Source organism: Rutidosis leptorrhynchoides, chromosome 11, assembly GCF_046630445.1.
Source record: "Rutidosis leptorrhynchoides isolate AG116_Rl617_1_P2 chromosome 11, CSIRO_AGI_Rlap_v1, whole genome shotgun sequence".
Lineage (NCBI taxonomy): Eukaryota > Viridiplantae > Streptophyta > Magnoliopsida > Asterales > Asteraceae > Rutidosis > Rutidosis leptorrhynchoides.
This window is the reverse complement of record NC_092343.1, coordinates 226,195,427-226,215,428: the sequence shown is the minus strand read 5'-3', so window position 1 is coordinate 226,215,428 and position 20,002 is coordinate 226,195,427.

Below are 20,002 nucleotides of genomic sequence, written 5' to 3'. Positions count from 1 at the left end.
CAAAGTTGCATTCTTTTATTTCAAAATGTTCCCCAAAAAGGAAACAAACCAAATTAAGTAGTTTGAAAACCAACCAACCATAATATTAAACCAAAAGTTGACACAAAACATTGCCAACAAACCCACAATTTAAATTATCCAAAATAGAATGCAAACTTAAGTTTCATAAATTGTTTCATAAAATCTGCCCAAATGCATGCAGACTCTTCTAACGACAGCGGAAGCATCAAATAACTCAAGTACCTGTGAAAACATGCAAGTAAACTGTCAACACAAAGGTTGAGTGAATTATAGGTTTAAATAAATAAGTAAACTTTAGACCACAAGATTTAAAAATGTTAGAAAACATTAAACATTATTCCATTATCAATGAGCCACCTGGTAACCACTTAACCCTTTATTTACCCTTGCCAAACACAATAAAAATATACACTTGGACAGTGTATCTACAACAAATTACGAAGTACTAAACATTCCGATTATAAATTGCTAGCGCGACTAGCTCGAAATGGGGTTGTCAAACCCAATAGATCTATCCGTAGGATTCGCGTTCACCGGTAGAAACCAATGATTACAGTTACCAGACTAGGGAATATTTTTGTCCAACTCACAATGAATAATTAAATTTAACTGTTACTTGTGTCTAAATGTAAATAAAAATCTGCATGTAATCACATCCCAAAAATATACTTTGAAAAGTATGTAAAAACGGGACTATAACTCACCTTAAATAGCAACTGAAGAAATCTCACAAACACGCGAACAGCAAGTAAAGTAAAGTGATCAAGAAAGATCACAACGCCGACCTATAAATAAAGCAGGTCGAAATAAATAACTAACTTAGGCCAAGTCTTAGTATGATAGCTATTGTACATGTTGCAAGTAGGCATAGAACATTACTCAGCAAGCATCGGTTTGATTGGAACAGCATAAGGACACACACTTTCTATTTTTTAGAAAGTTTCTATTTTTAGCAGGTTTCCATTTTTGGAAAGTTTTCTATTTTAGGAAAGTTTCTATTTTTGGAAAGTTTCTATTTTTGGAAAGTTTCTATTTTTGGAAAGTTTCTATTTTTGGAAAGTTTCCAAATTTAGAAAGTTCTATTTTTAGAAAGTTTTGAAGTTAGGAAAGTTTCCTTATTTAGAAAGTCAACATAAGTCAACTGAAAGTCAAAGTCAACCGAAAGTCAACTCAAAAGTCAACCTTGGTCAAACATAATCAACATTAATTTTAAAAGTGTAAGTTATAATAATAACATAGGTTATAATGTTATTTAAAGTCAAATGTGTATAATAATGTCTTAACATAAGTTTAATTAAATAAAATGAATTATTAAAGTTAATATAAGTTGAAATGTTATAATTAGTATAACATAAGTATTTAATTAATTAATTAAATGTCAATCATAATATAAATATTATTAATTTATAATAAATTTTAAATCATATCATAAGTATTATTAATTAATAATGAATTATTAATCATATCATAAGTTTCTAATTAAAATTATTAAATCATAAGTATTTAATAATTAAGTCATAATTAAATAATAATTAAGTCTTATAATAATTAAATAATTATTTAATATTTATTATAAGTCTTTTAATAATTTCTCAAAAACAAATTTAATACTTATCATAAGTATTTTCCTTTAATAATAAAAGTATTATTAATCATAAGTCTAATTAAAATGTTAATGAAATTATAATTAATAATTAAATGATATAATAAATATTTATATCATAAGTTTTAAATAATAATAATTACTTCTTTTATCGTAAGTAATTAATTAATAATGAATTCCATAAATTTTATCATAAGTTTAATCATTAACCATAAGTTTTAAGTTTAAAAGTTCGCCGGTTCGTATCTTGAGCCCCGGGTGTCGGTTTCGGGCAAGCCACATATGCAACTTCACCTACTCAAACCACCCGACACAATTATGAACTTAAGAACACTCCAAGAACAGTCCCTAGGTCATGGATATCAGCCATGACAACATTTGGGAAATCAATTTACTCAAAACGGTAATTCGGGCACAACGGGTGAACCGTGGCTCGGATTTAGGTGACCCGAACATAAAAATTCGTCTCACCATCAGTCCTAACCAAATGACACACCCTAAAGACACCAAGGATGGTCACAAAGTCGGACCCAACCTTGTTCATGCCAAGAACACCTTTCAATCTTTGACAAAAACCAAATTAAGCATATCTAGGGCTCCGGGAATCGAAACGACATGAATCCGGAGTCTAAAATTAATGTCTTGATGAGAGGAACTCATTTATGTACTTTATTTTAACATTCATATCAGTTATAAAGTCAGAATATACGAATCAAACTGCTGTCCAAAATTTACAAACCGAAATCATACGCAAACGAGTAATTCTACGCATCCAAACAACATTACAACAACTAATATACATCATACTAATAATATAAACTCAAAATACAGAAATATAAATAAATATGAAAAGATCTAGGGTTAGGGTTTATACCCTAATCAAGAATCAATCAATGTAATCGCGTAGAGAAAGACGAGAGGAATCCGATTATGCAAGCCAATTGATGATCCAAGCAATAAAAAGTGGTGAAGATGGTGATGTATGGTGGTGGTGGCGACGGCCTAGAAGGGAGGAGAGGAGAGAAAAAGATAAAATTTAGGTTTGTGATGAAAATAGAATGAAATTGCAAAAATGGGAAAACAAGGAGCCAATACTCCCTCCCCTTGGGAGTATTCGGCCGAATTGGGTAGGGGGTGGGCCCCTTAGTGGGCCAACTTGTCCAACATTGAAAAACGTGCAATTCCTGATGGCCCGAAAGTCCGAACGAATCCCGAAACGCGAAAACACGCTTACGCGATTAAAAATCCGGAAAGATAACGAACGCGCGACGAAAAATAAATATAAATACACCTATTAATAATATGACCTTAAAATATCATATTTAAAATATTTAGGATTTAAAAATCCCGAAAGCTCGACCGTTGGTTTAAAAAACCGAAAAGATTCGCCGGATGGAAATCCGCGGAACGTAGAAACGTATAATTTAAAATATGAATACATATATCCACATAACACATAATAATTATTATATATATATTATTACAAAAATAATAATATAGGTCATGGAAATGACGTGGCACACTAACAGTTAACGGTCGTTAAATAATTAACGGAAAAAGATAACGGAAAAAGTAGGGTCGTGACAGTACCTCCCCGTTACGGAAATTTCGTCCCGAAATTTAAGCAGGCGCAGGGGTTGACTCGGCATCTGAGAACAAATGCGGATACTTCTGCTTCATTTGGTCTTCACGCTCCCAAGTGAACTCGGGACCGCGTCTAGCATTCCATCGGACCCGAACAATAGGAATTCTGCTCTGTTTAAGAGTCTTAACCTCTCGGTCCATGATCTCAACTGGCTCCTCAATAAAATGCAATTGCTTGTCAACCTGAAGTTCCTCCAAAGGAATAGTCTGATCAAATTCAGCCAAACACTTCTTTAAGTTCGAAATATGGAAAACATCGTGAACAGCACTGAGTTCTTGTGGCAACTTCAAACGATAAGCCACCGGTCCAACTCTTTCAATGATCTCAAACGGTCCCACGAAACGAGGACTTAACTTCCCTCTTTTACCAAAACGAATAACACCCTTCCAAGGCGAAACTTTTAACATAACACGATCACCAACTTGAAATTCAACATCTTTCCTTCCTTTGTCGGCATAACTCTTTTGCCGACTTCTAGCAGTTCTCAACCTTTCTTTAATTTGAACAATCTTCTCAGTAGTCTCGTGAATAATCTCTGGACCTGTAAGTTGAGCATCCCCAACCTCATTCCAACAAATAGGAGATCTACACTTCCTACCGTACAAAGCTTCAAACGGTGCGGCTTTAATACTTGCGTGGTAGCTGTTGTTATAAGAAAACTCAGCTAACGGCAAATACCTATCCCACCCATTTCCAAAATCAATCACACAAGCTCGCAACATATCTTCTAATGTCTGAATGGTCCTCTCACTTTGACCATCCGTTTGAGGATGATAAGCGGTGCTCATATCCAATCTAGTGCCCAAGGCTTCTTGCAACGATTGCCAAAATCTCGATACAAATCGACTATCTCTGTCGGAAATTATAGAAACGGGAACACCATGCCTCGAAACAATCTCTTTCAAATACAAACGGGTGAGTTTCTCCATGGAATCGGTTTCCCTAATCGGCAAAAAGTGAGCCGACTTAGTGAGTCGATCTACAATCACCCAAATCGCATCGTAGCCACCCGAAACTCTTGGTAACTTAGTAATAAAATCCATAGTGATACCTTCCCACTTCCACTCGGGAATTTCTGGTTGTACCAACAATCCGGACGGTTTTTGATGTTCAGCTTTGACCTTAGAACAGGTCAAACACTTAGCCACATACGTAGCCACATCACCTTTCAAATTTGGCCACCAATACAGCTCCTTAAGATCATGATACATCTTTCCTGAACCAGGATGAATAGAGTACCTAGACTTATGAGCCTCATCCAAAACAAGTTGTCGCAGTTCACCAAACTTCGGAACCCAAAGACGTCCTACAAAGTACCTAGTACCATCTGCTCGAATCTCAAATTTCTTAGCCATACCTCTTACGTTCTCTTTCACAAAATTCTCTTCCTTTAAGGCTTCTTGTTGTGCCTCAAGAATCTGCCTTGCGAGGTTTGATCTAACTGTCATATTCAAGGTCCTAACCCTGCGAGGTTCAGTCCTTTCTTTACGACTCAATGCATCAGCCACAACATTGGCCTTACCCGGGTGATACAAAAGGTCACAATCGTAATCATTCAACGTCTCAATCCATCTTCGTTGTCTCATGTTCAACTGTTTCTGATCGAGGATATGTTGAAGACTTTTGTGATCTGTGTACACAGTACTCTTGACCCCATACAAATAATGTCTCCAAATCTTAAGTGCAAAAACAACGGCCCCCAACTCTAAATCATGAGTTGTATAGTTCTGCTCGTGAATCTTCAACTGACGTGATGCGTACGCAATAACCTTCTTTCGTTGCATCAAAACGCAACCATAGCCTTGTCGTGATGCGTCACAATAAACAACAAAATCATCATTACCCTCTGGTAAAGACAATATCGGAGCGGTAGTCAGTTTCTTCTTCAAAATCTGAAAAGCATTCTCCTGTTCATCCTTCCACTCATACTTTTTCCCTTTATGCGTTAAAGCAGTCAGAGGTTTCGCAATACGAGAGAAATCCTGGATGAACCTTCGATAGTAACCTGCCAATCCTAAGAACTGACGAATTTGAGTAGGAGTTTTCGGGGTTTCCCACTTTTCAATCGCCTCAATTTTAGCAGGATCAACCTGTATTCCTTGTTTGCTAACAATGTGACCAAGGAACTGAACTTCTCTTAACCAAAAAGCACACTTAGAGAACTTATCGTACAACTCTTCTTTCTTTAACAAATCAAGCACTAACCTCAAGTGTTCTTCGTGCTCTTCATCACTCTTAGAATAGATAAGAATGTCGTCGATGAAAACAATAACGAACTTGTCCAGATAGGGTCTACACACACGGTTCATGAGGTCCATGAACACAGCAGGTGCATTTGTCAATCCGAACGACATAACAAGAAATTCAAAGTGACCGTAACGGGTGCGAAAAGCAGTTTTTGAAACATCAGATTCTTTAACACGCAACTGATGATAGCCAGAATGAAGATCAATTTTTGAATAAACAGAAGAACCCTGAAGCTGATCGAACAGATCATCAATTCTCGGAAGAGGATAACGATTTTTAACAGTGAGCTTATTCAGTTCACGATAATCAATGCATAAACGAAAAGAACCATCCTTCTTCTTAACAAACAGAACAGGAGCTCCCCAAGGGGACGAACTAGGACGAATAAAACCCTTGTCTAACAACTCACGGAGTTGACTTGACAATCCTTGAAGTTCAGAAGGCGCAAGACGATAAGGAGCACGTGCTACAGGAGCAGCGCCGGGAACAAGATCAATTTGAAATTCTACCGCGCGTTGCGGCGGAAGGCCAGGTAAGTCATCGGGAAACACCTCGGGAAAATCCCTAACAATATGAACGTCATAAACGTTCTTTACTTCCTTACTAGGATCAACAACATGAGCAAGGATAGCATGACAGCCCTTACGGAGATGTTTACGAACTTTCATACAGCTAATAAGGTTTAACTGTGTGCATTTCTTATCTCCAAAGACCATCAGTGGCTCTCCAATCACATCAGTAATACGAATAGCCTTATCATAACAGACGATCTCGGCACGGTTCGCGGACAACCAATCCATACCAATAACAATATCAAAACTACCAAGTTCAATCGGTATCAAATCTATCTCGAAATCCCTACCACCCAGATTAATGTTACACTTACGATGTACAGTCTTAGCAGTAAGTTCCTTACCATTAGCTACTTCAATAACATAAGTATTGTCTAAGAGAGCTAACGGCGTTTTGATTCTCGGACTTAATTTACTCGACACGAAACTTAAATCAGCCCCTGAATCAAATAACACATAAACTGATAAATCGTTGACTGAGAACGTACCAGTAACAAGCTTAGGATCTTCCTCCGCATCCTTAGCATTAATGTTGAACGCTCGGCCGCGTGCAGTCTCTGCAGTCTTCTTGTTGGGACAAGCATCTCGGAAATGCCCCGGCTTCCCACACTCATAACAAACCCTCGGATTACCTCCATTATTCGATTTCCCATTACCGTTACCGTTACCACCTCTATTACCAACATTATTATTATTACCACCAGTCGCGGGAGTAGCAGACCCCGGCAAAAGCACTGTACAATCTTTAGCAATGTGCCCTTGCTTAGAGCACCTCTTACAAGTAACTGTGCAGTAACCATCATGAACTTTATAGCAACGAGGACACACACGCTGATTTCTGTTGTTAGCACCTGAGGTATCCTGTTTCTTCTGCTGATTTTGGTTTTGATTGCGGTTGTTATCCCACTTTCGTTTCCCATTATCAGCCTTCTTGACAACCTCCTCACTACTTTCAACAACTGTAGTCTTGCTTCTTCTCAACACCTTGTCATTAAGTTTGTGGGCCATAGACATAGCTGCCTCAATAGTCTGGGGTTCACTGGACTCAACCCCGTGTTCAATCTTCTCGGACAAACCATCAATGTAAGCCTCAATTTTGCGGTCCTCATCCGCATAAACCCTAGGACACAGCAAAGTTAACTCGAAAAACCTTCGTTCATAGGCATCTAACTCGGTGCCATGCATTTTCAAATTCTTGAGCTCAACCTCTAGCTTCTTAAGCTCACCCCGAGGTCTATAGCGGGTGATCAATCTTTCCTTAAAATCATTCCAGGCCAAACCATAAGCTACATCGCTTCCCAAACTACTAACCAGATTGTTCCACCATGTCAAGGCACTATCCTTGAGAGTGCAACTAGCGAAACTAACTTTGTCCTCTTCACGGACTCGACTGACCCTGAAAATAGATTCGATTTTCTCGAACCAACGAGTAAGCCCTATTGGTCCTTCCGTACCACTGAATTCTTGAGGTCGACCAGCCATAAATGTTTTGTGGGAGCATCCCACGTTGTTGTTCACATTGGCGTTAACATCAGCATTTGCTGCCATAGCAGCAGCAATTCCTTCATTGATCAGGCGTTGCATACGCGCTTCAGTGGACTCTCTTGGAGGCATGATCTTCAAAATAGAATAACACATCCGTTAGTACCAAGAATAATACTAGTGTCATAAAGGAATAGATCAAAACACGAAAAGACTAACCATTAAGATATTAGTCAACTAACACTATGAGTAATAACATGACAGTTATGATTGTTATAGAAATAACCATCACATGCATACATATTTTATGATAACATCATACAACATACATAGCACCTACATACATGAACATATATTACGCATAATATAACATGCCAAGAGCCACAACATCAGAAATAAAACATGATAATGATAATAGATGTCATAAAAATAACCATCCATACATAATGAAAAATATCCCATAACAAAATCTTAATAAAATCCTCGGCAAAACGCCGTACATAACCCAAAATGTATGTATAAAAAGGACATTAAGTCTGATGAAATAGATAATCAATATGAATAATCACATCACATTCGCTTAGAGCGGGTGTGATAAGCTGGTCCAGCATGAGTCTCAGCAGGATCCTCATACTTACGCAACTTCCCTTTCACATCGTCCAACTCTTCCTTCAACACACGAATAGTGCTCTCGAGAGCCTCGAACTTAGCATTAACTTCTCGATCACGCTTGCGGTTCGCATCCTCAACCCTATGCTTGAAAGTGATAAAGTTACCCATGTCGGCACGGATCTCATCCATAACTTCATTATGTGGCAAGGTGCGCAAACAATCACTAAGGGCGTTAATACGTGTCACCTCATTATAAGCCCGGTTCATATGAGTAATGGTAGAAAAATAGTAATGAACAGGATCATCGATCTCCGGTTGATTAGCACGACGTCTAGCAGGAGACGGAGGAGCAGGAGCAGCAACAGAGTTATCGCTCGAAGTCGACATCTGCAAACAGCAAAACCGCAAACCATATACCAAAAGATATGAAAGCTAATAATATAACTTATACGAAATGAAATGCATAATAATGCTATAGCAAAAAGGTCGGGCTGTAGACTAGACTCTAATGCACCCTAATAACCACGGGTTGACCACATTAAGACCGCCTAGTTCCCTACAACCAGAGCTCTGATACCACATGTGACGACCCCGTCAAAACACTTAACGGATCCGTCAGTTGGTCCCATAGCTTGATCGGACTTAAATGAATTAAATAAACAAAGTTGCATTCTTTTATTTCAAAATGTTCCCCAAGAAGGAAACAAACCAAATTAAGTAGTTTGAAAACCAACCAACCATAATATTAAACCAAAAGTTGACACAAAACATTGCCAACAAACCCACAATTTAAATTATCCAAAATAGAATGCAAACTTAAGTTTCATAAATTGTTTCATAAAATCTGCCCAAATGCATGCAGACTCTTCTAACGACAGCGGAAGCATCAAATAACTCAAGTACCTGTGAAAACATGCAAGTAAACTGTCAACACAAAGGTTGAGTGAATTATAGGTTTAAATAAATAAGTAAACTTTAGACCACAAGATTTAAAAATGTTAGAAAACATTAAACATTATTCCATTATCAATGAGCCACCTGGTAACCACTTAACCCTTTATTTACCCTTGCCAAACACAATAAAAATATACACTTGGACAGTGTATCTACAACAAATTACGAAGTACTAAACATTCCGATTATAAATTGCTAGCGCGACTAGCTAGAAATGGGGTTGTCAAACCCGATAGATCTATCCGTAGGATTCGCGTTCACCGGTAGAAACCAATGATTACAGTTACCAGACTAGGGAATATTTTTGTCCAACTCACAATGAATAATTAAATTTAACTGTTACTTGTGTCTAAACGTAAATAAAAATCTGCATGTAATCACATCCCAAAAATATACTTTGAAAAGTATGTAAAAACGGGACTATAACTCACCTTAAATAGCAACTGAAGAAATCTCACAAACACGCGAACAGCAAGTAAAGTAAAGTGATCAAGAAAGATCACAACGCCGACCTATAAATAAAGCAGGTCGAAATAAATAACTAACTTAGGCCAAGTCTTAGTATGATAGCTATTGTACATGTTGCAAGTAGGCATAGAACATTACTCAGCAAGCATCGGTTTGATTGGAACAGCATAAGGACACACACTTTCTATTTTTTAGAAAGTTTCTATTTTTAGCAGGTTTCCATTTTTGGAAAGTTTTCTATTTTAGGAAAGTTTCTATTTTTGGAAAGTTTCTATTTTTGGAAAGTTTCTATTTTTGGAAAGTTTCTATTTTTGGAAAGTTTCCAAATTTAGAAAGTTCTATTTTTAGAAAGTTTTGAAGTTAGGAAAGTTTCCTTATTTAGAAAGTCAACAGAAGTCAACTGAAAGTCAAAGTCAACCGAAAGTCAACTCAAAAGTCAACCTTGGTCAAACATAATCAACATTAATTTTAAAAGTGTAAGTTATAATAATAACATAGGTTATAATGTTATTTAAAGTCAAATGTGTATAATAATGTCTTAACATAAGTTTAATTAAATAAAATGAATTATTAAAGTTAATATAAGTTGAAATGTTATAATTAGTATAACATAAGTATTTAATTAATTAATTAAATGTCAATCATAATATAAATATTATTAATTTATAATAAATTTTAAATCATATCATAAGTATTATTAATTAATAATGAATTATTAATCATATCATAAGTTTCTAATTAAAATTATTAAATCATAAGTATTTAATAATTAAGTCATAATTAAATAATAATTAAGTCTTATAATAATTAAATAATTATTTAATATTTATTATAAGTCTTTTAATAATTTCTCAAAAACAAATTTAATACTTATCATAAGTATTTTCCTTTAATAATAAAAGTATTATTAATCATAAGTCTAATTAAAATGTTAATGAAATTATAATTAATAATTAAATGATATAATAAATATTTATATCATAAGTTTTAAATAATAATAATTACTTCTTTTATCGTAAGTAATTAATTAATAATGAATTCCATAAATTTTATCATAAGTTTAATCATTAACCATAAGTTTTAAGTTTAAAAGTTCGCCGGTTCGTATCTTGAGCCCCGGGTGTCGGTTTCGGGCAAGCCACATATGCAACTTCACCTACTCAAACCACCCGACACAATTATGAACTCAAGAACACTCCAAGAACAGTCCCTAGGTCATGGATATCAGCCATGACAACATTTGGGAAATCAATTTACTCAAAACGGTAATTCGGGCACAACGGGTGAACCGTGGCTCGGATTTAGGTGACCCGAACATAAAAATTCGTCTCACCATCAGTCCTAACCAAATTACACACCCTAAAGACACCAAGGATGGTCACAAAGTCGGACCCAACCTTGTTCATGCCAAGAACACCTTTCAATCTTTGACAAAAACCAAATTAAGCATATCTAGGGCTCCGGGAATCGAAACGACATGAATCCGGAGTCTAAAATTAATGTCTTGATGAGAGGAACTCATTTATGTACTTTATTTTAAGATTCATATCAGTTATAAAGTCAGAATATACGAATCAAACTGCTGTCCAAAATTTACAAACCGAAATCATACGCAAACGAGTAATTCTACGCATCCAAACAACATTACAACAACTAATATACATCATACTAATAATATAAACTCAAAATACAGAAATATAAATAAATATGAAAAGATCTAGGGTTAGGGTTTATACCCTAATCAAGAATCAATCAATGTAATCGCGTAGAGAAAGACGAGAGGAATCCGATTATGCAAGCCAATTGATGATCCAAGCAATAAAAAGTGGTGAAGATGGTGATGTATGGTGGTGGTGGCGACGGCCTAGAAGGGAGGAGAGGAGAGAAAAAGATAAAATTTAGGTTTGTGATGAAAATAGAATGAAATTGCAAAAATGGGAAAACAAGGAGCCAATACTCCCTCCCCTTGGGAGTATTCGGCCGAATTGGGTAGGGGGTGGGCCCCTTAGTGGGCCAACTTGTCCAACATTGAAAAACATGCAATTCCTGATGGCCCGAAAGTCCGAACGAATCCCGAAACGCGAAAACACGCTTACGCGATTAAAAATCCGGAAAGATAACGAACGCGCGACGAAAAATAAATATAAATACACCTATTAATAATATGACCTTAAAATATCATATTTAAAATATTTAGGATTTAAAAATTCCGAAAGCTCGACCGTTGGTTTAAAAAACCGAAAAGATTCGCCGGATGGAAATCCGCGGAACGTAGAAACGTATAATTTAAAATATGAATACATATATCCACATAACACATAATAATTATTATATATATATTATTACAAAAATAATAATATAGGTCATGGAAATGACGTGGCACACTAACAGTTAACGGTCGTTAAATAATTAACGGAAAAAGATAACGGAAAAAGTAGGGTCGTGACACTCATCTTCCAACTTTCTAACCTCGTTCCTTGGACAATACTCGTTGATTAACATTGTTTTGAATTCTTCCCAAGGAGTATCATAAGCTACATCTCCTCCTACAGCCTTCACATAATTTTTCCACCACGTGAGTGCACTATCTTGTAAAGTGCACGATGCATACTTGGTCATGTCCTTTTCAACACAACCACTTATTTTAAACACAGTCTCCATCTTTTCTATCCACCGGGTTAAACCGATCGGTCCTTCTGTTCCACTGAATGATGAGGGCTTGCAAGCTTGAAAAGTTTTGTAAGTGCACCCCACACGAGGATTTGTGTTAACTGCAGCACCTCTTGCAGCCTCGACCCATAACATTCTGTCGTTCACTCGCTGATTGATGAGTTCCTGGATTTCTTGTTCCGTCATTCGGTTCAATCGCGCCATATTCTTCTATAAGAATGAAAAGAAAATAATTATTCACATGGAATATTATAGATGTAGTGTATATTTACAGTACATTATAGCTTATTAATAATATGAACCAGGTATTATTATAAAAGCCTTTTCTTCTTATTAGCGTTTTATAATTATATCTAGGGTAGTACCTACCCGTTAATGTCCATACTTAATAGCTTAGTACAGAATCAATTACTACCATCTAAATAATACTTAACCATGGAAAATTATTGCATTTCACACTTCACTATTTTACATATGCTTATCTTACATCGAACATTAAGCAAACCACACTAATAATATTATACAAAACATTATATGATCCCATGGTTTAATACGGCAGCGCATCGTTTGGTCTATTTTCTAGGACGTTTAGGTTCAAAGAATCGCTTAACGCTTATCCTGGCTGTCTGCCTATATTTTGGCTGTGGGACTGAAGAACTGGATGCCGGGATAGAACGAATAGGAATAGCGGGAATAGGGGTGGTAGTGTCTAGTGGAGTTGGTGCCACATCATCCTTACTAAACTCGGGATTTGAATTTTCTAATTCATTAGCCTTTCGTTTCTTTCCTAGTTCGAACTCGTCTTTTGTAATTTCCTGTATTTCTTCCTCGGGTTCACTTTCCTCCTCGGGTTCACTTTCCTCCTCGGGTTCACTTTCCGGGTTCTCTATAGTCGGTTCATCCGGAATTTGTGAGTCTTCCCCAAAGATATTATTTTCGTCATCGGATAGGTTAATGACTGGAACACCATCTGAAGATTCTGGTTCGGAGTCGCTGAATGTGATGATAAGTTTTGAGCCCGACATCTATCACACAACAACTAACCCATTAGTACTACATAATATTTACATATAAATTTTAACCAACAATGATAAGCAATGGTTTTTAAATCAAACCCGGTCAAAGTCCAGACTTACTAATGTATCCTAACGACTTATCAGTTAGACACACTAATGCAAACCTGGTTCGCTAAGACCACCGCTCTGATACCACATGTCATAACCCGTCCTTAACCATAAGAACGTGTTAGATAACGTATGATTTCATTGCGAGGTATTGACCTCTATATGCGACATTTTTAAAAGAACAACTGCATATATTTTACATTACAAACCCTAATTCTTATTTTGATACAAGCTTTAGACAAAATAAAGATGATTATCGTTTAGCGATAATCTTAGACTTACAAACTTTACATGTGATGATAACAATACGATTTCTAGCATATTTTACATTACAAATCCTCCGATATGCAGTTTTATTTTTGACACAAATATGCATACTCAAGATCTTGTTTAAATTCAACATGTTGCAGCGGAAGCTTCTAATTATCACCTGAGAATGAACATGCTTAAAACGTCAACATAAAGTTGGTGAGATATAGGTTTAATGCCGGCAGCAATATATATATAGACCACAAGATTTCATATATAAACATTTTAAAAAATATTCTAAGTGGTTGAGCACTTGGTAACCATACTTAACATTTAATCACGTCGCATATTCCCTTTAATATGAAATCTTACTACACCGTACCAAGTGTAGTCACAAAACGAAGTACTGTGCAACCGTTGAATACTGGTCGTCCAGTCCGGTTGGGGTTGTCAGGCCCGATAGATCTATCAACAGGATTCGCGTATACAATACCGCTGTAAATAGTAGTTACCAAGCTACAGGGAAGTATGCCAGTGGTACAACTCAACGTAGAATATATTTTTCAGTTACTTGTGTCCATATCGTAAAACATAAAATACATGTATTCTCATCCCGAAATATTTAAAGTTTAAAAGTGGGACTATATACTCACTTTCGTCTTGAAGATATGTAATTTCGACTTGGTCTCCGATTGATATCACGAACCTATCCATATATAGTTTATCAATATATTTCTATTTTAAACAATCGTCACATATATATACTTTTTATACTTTTAATAGTTTTAATAATTTCTTAGTCCGTAGTTAGCAGTCCGATGTTAGTAATTCAATTTTAATGGTTCATTTTTAGGTGTTTAATAAACCCCCAATGAAATAAATAAAAACCCCCATCGTATATGTATTGGTCGAGATTAATCTTGACCCATGGCACCGGTGTTGTCAAATGACGTGTTGCGTACATAAAGTACCGGTGTTGTCAAATGACGTGTTGCGTACAATCATGGGATCTTATGATTAATCTTCTCGTATTGTTTACGGGTGATCCTGAACCATATAAAATTAAATTATGAGTACATATATATAAAATATCATGTTATTTTAAAAAGATGTGATTTATTTAATTTTCTCCAATTATTTTCGTAGCCAAACTAGTCTTAGATATCCGATCTCGTTTTGGTCATAGTTTCTTCGTTACAACTCCGTTTTCGTTGATTCAACTTGCCACTTCCTTGGATCGAGTCCCTCTTTAAGACTATGAACTGTAAATACCTTAGTTTGTATTCGAAATCACAGGTCATAGGTCAAACTTTAGTGAAACTTATGAAGTTAATCATTTTCCATCATGTAAACAACCTTAAATGGTTATTTTTCTAAAAATACTTATACTTTGAATTAAATCATGAAATTTTTATGTGTTATCATATTCATAGTAAAAATCATTTTTCCAGAACATAAACCTCCAATTCAAAGTTTAAGATGGTTTTTAATTATCCAACCCAAAACAGTCCCCGGTGACACTCCGACGTCGTAAAAACAGTTTTTAAGATATTCTTTGAAAAACCAAGTTATACCTTGTTAAATTAGCATATATTTAAGTTATATTACAGGTCTTGAAGTATTTTAAAAGTTAAGTTAGAAGGATATTTAGTTTGCAAACAAGTTTGAAAACTTTCAAACTATGTTCTTGTTGTTAAAATTGTATACCACAAAATATGATAGCGATATATATATGAATCGAATAAGGTTATAAACATAGATTCTACCTCAAGTTCCTTGGACAAGGTTGCTGTAAAAGAGGAGTAAAAACCTAGAACCAAAAGGGTGATGGAATTGGATGAAAGATTGGAAGTAAACTTGTGTTCTTGAAAAGATTCTTGAAGTGTTTTTGTATGGTTTTCTTATGGTGTTTAAGTAAGGTTTTTGAAGCTAATTCATGGGGAAAATGCTTGGAGATGATCAAGTATGATGTTAAGAGTATTTTAAGAGAGAAATGGAAGTGTAAGTATGAGAAAATGGGGTGAAGAAATGGTGTGCATGCATAAAAACGTTTTTAGGTTATAAAGGAAAAAAAAGATACCTAACTTTGTTTTCTTGCTAAATAATTCATGCTACTTGACAAATGGTTGGTTCCACATGTTTCTTAATCATTTAAGGCTGCTAAGGAGCAGATTTTTATTGGTATATACCAATAGTAAATACATCTAGAAGCTGCGTATGATACGAGTACATATACTCTAGATATACGTATAGAAATTTTGTGAAAAATGGAATGAGGATTCAAATATAGCTATCTTTTGTGAATACACTTATATGGTTTTATGTATTTAAGTTCTTAAAAGTGATTAAATTCATTACTTATACGATATATGTATAAACATTATAGGTCATAAGTATTTAAGTCAAATAACGTTGCGTATGGTTATCGTTTTGAAAACTTAAGTTAGTAGTTTCAAAATATACTTATAACTCATTGTTATTAGTACCCAATGAGATGTTAAACATCCTTAGATCATGTTAAATATATATAAATACATATATATACATAAACGTATAATTATCGTATGTTATATAGTTCGTGATATCATCGGTCAAATTGGACGGTCAAACGTTGTGTAAAACTCTTTTCAAAAACATAAATCTCAACAATTTAGATTGCTTATCATATTGGTAAGGTTTAATTTATGTAAATATTAATCTTATAAGTATAAATTGATCGAAAAAGTCCGGGTCATTACACTTCCCGACTTCAAGTCAAGCAACTAATAGTCCAGAATTTGTAGATATAGAGTTTCGAATGATTATAATGTTCTAAACAGGAAGGAACGTGATAGCACGGTTTGATTTGTCAAATTACCAGAATCACTGAGAATAGAACTATCAAGAATATATTTTCTTGATATGTTCGGAGGTAAAGTAGAATGTACGAGTCGTGTAACATGGCACATGATGACGTTATGATCTGTGAATCATCAGGTTCCATTAGAAACTCATCATGAATTACTGTAATATAATCACGTTGATCAAGTGTCATTATATTATACTAACTCATGCATCAGTTCCTAACATTACTTCAATAACATTCATATTTTAAGCTCGAAAGTTTACAGAATATAGAAATTAACAGTTTCTATATGATGTAATACTGATAGCACGAAGAGATTATTGATTTCAGATAAGAATAGTTATAAAAATATCTCCAGAAATATGAAGGATATTTATAATGAAAGATACGATAATATCTCGGAATATCTAAGATCAGAGGATGATAGAAACTATTGTCTGCAAGGGTTTAGAGTAAGGAGCAAGATATTCACTAAAGACTTTAGCAGACATTGAATCATTTGGATTCTTTGAAGTCAAACTTATTCTTTGTGATTTGTCCATGGCTTTCTTCATAGTTTCGCATAATCTGCTTTTCAGTACTAAATTTTTTTATTGAATGTTTCCAATATAATGATACACAGGAAGTATGAAGAGGTATATAATTTTGGACGAGAATATTTATGAAAATATCCTCAGAAATATCGAAGATATTGATGATGATATTTTGGAATTCCTAAGTTCGATGGTTAATGAAGAAAGATATTCCGCAAGATTTTAACATGACTTCGGAGCAAGATATTCTATAAAGATTTCAACGGATCTAGAATTATCTGGATTCTTTGAATATAGGGTATGGTCCTTATATTTGTCCGTGGTCTCCTTCATGGTTAACTCTATCCGTTTTCCAGTTCCAATGTTTCTGAGCTTTTCCAACATATTATTCTTTATCATCAAACTTCCGACGACTAAGGTCGTTTACGATTGCTTACAGTTTCTGCTGCTTCATTCACTTTTTTTTTTCAATATTCAGAGTATCGATTCGTAAACTGGGTGCCTTTTCAAAATTTCAGAATTAAAGATCGTAATTCTAGGAGATAATTGTTATATGTATACATATAACTATTGATGTAGAAATGCTACGAGATTCGAAATACTGATTGCTGATCCCCGGTAATTGGTATGGCAATTATTGTTACAGGGTATAGATGAATACAAGATGGGGTTTCAATGAATATAATGATTTTTCGAAAAGTCCAAATTCATTGAAGTTGCTAGTAATTTTACTGCTAATGTGGTGAAATATAAACGGTTCTCCGGTAACGATGACGACATGCAAACTTATATATCGAGGTTATAATAAGGCTAATTCGAGTGGAAGTTGAAGTTGATTTGTTGAAGCTGTGTTAAAATTGGCTAATTTGAAAAAGAGTTGCAATGTTATTTTCGGTAACAACAATGCCAAAGGAGCTAAAATAGACACGTGTTAAACTTTTATTTAGGGTCCGGGAGTTTTCAGGAGCATAACTATATGCGTCAATCTTTTCTTCCATAGATGAAGTGTGGTTGGTTCATCCTTTCAATTGAGGTGTTTTCAAGAATCATGAAAGGTTTGAACGCAGATTAGAATTGTCAAGATACAAATGGCGTTTAAGATGAAATCAAGTGGCAACTTGAAGAATTATTTAGTTTCATATATTATACTCAGTATTTTAATTCATTTTAATTGTCCAATATTATTCGTTCACAGTCGATAGTCCACAGTTAACAGTCCAATAATTCATATATAGTTTAATATATAATATTTGAATTGATTAATACTTATCATGACCCGTGTACATGTCTCAGACTCGATCACAACTCAAAGTATATATATTATTATAGAATCAACATCAACCCTGTATAGAGAACTCGATCATTACTGCATATAGAGTGTCTATGGTGATTCCAAATAATATATATAGATGCGTCGATATGACATGTCAAAACCTTGTATACGTGTCCCGATATTTAAAGTGCGTAAAATAAATAACAGAATTTAAATAACAATAAATAAATTGCGTAAAGTAAATAACAGAAAGTAAATGACGATAAATAAAATTACGAGAATGTAAATTGCGATAATTAAATTGCGATAAATAAAATGTAATCAGTTAGCTAGGAACAATTAGTTAGGAACAGTTAGCGTGGATTCTTAACAAAATTTCTCATAGTTAATTTGTTTGTTTCTAACAAATTTTATTTTGTCAAATGTTTTCTTCATTATGCCACTTGTTGGATTCTAATAAATCAAAATCCCAATATGAAATTGGATGAATATGGCTATTCTGTGTTGAACGGATTTGTATATCGGTGGATGTAAGCAGGATAGTAAACGACTGTTAAATCAGCTTCGAAGAATGTACAGTGTAACTTATTAATGTGAAATCTGAATATTCCTCAGGTATTACCTACCCGTTAAAATATTTTCACCATTATCAGTTTGTACGAAAGAATTTTTAATTACAATCTTTATGAAAACATATATACATATATATTTTCTTCAGATGTAATCATGGATTCATTGAGTTAATATGTTATTAAACTAATTTGGTTTACCGTTAGAACTAGAATACATAATCTCTAAAACATTTAGGGATTACTTAATCGCCATGAAGAACGAAGATAATTGATGTAGAACAATACGTAGAATGATGATTATATTCGAGGTACAGAATGAGATGTTGAGGCATGGATTGTTGATGGTACTGGTATTGATATTGATATTGATGATACTGTTGATGCTAGTGATGTTGCTGAAGCTAGTACATTTTGCACCATATTTTCTTTCAAGGCTACAACTCGGGTGCGAAGCTCGTTGACTTATTACTCCGGGATGATTGTCGGTAGGAGCGAGCGAGATGAATAAGGTTTTGAATTTGAGATAGTATATAATCATAGCGAGATATTCGGAAAATGAGGGTGAAAATGGTGTTTCAGACTGGTTCGCCGGTAAGTGCTTCAGGTTCTTCACCAAGAGATGAATTCGGTTGGTGAAAAGGATTGCCTTCTTCGCGTCTCCATTGATTAAGTCGTTTACGAACCCATCAGATGAATTGGGGATGGTTGATTTGTTGGTACATTCTGATAACACTGCTTTCAGAGCTTAGGTGAATATCCATGTCGGTATAGCTGTCGAAATAACTATCGGAATAGCTATCGAAATCTGAGGGACTTGAACTGGTGGAGGGATTCATCTCGTACGATCAGATGAAGGATTTTTTTTGATAAAAAAAGATTATAGGATATAGATTAGTACCCTGCAATACATAGTTTACATATGCATATATAATACTAAAATCCCATAAGTTACGGAGGAATCTACGGAAGCTGTCAGGCAAAGGTAACAATAACAGATACGCTAAGATATGAATTTATCTATACACTGTCTATGCAATAGAGGCAGTAAGACGTGTCTAGACTTTAAGGATGATAAGCAATTAATTTTCGACACTAAATGATAAGCAAAACTTTTGACATGCAGACACGGTCG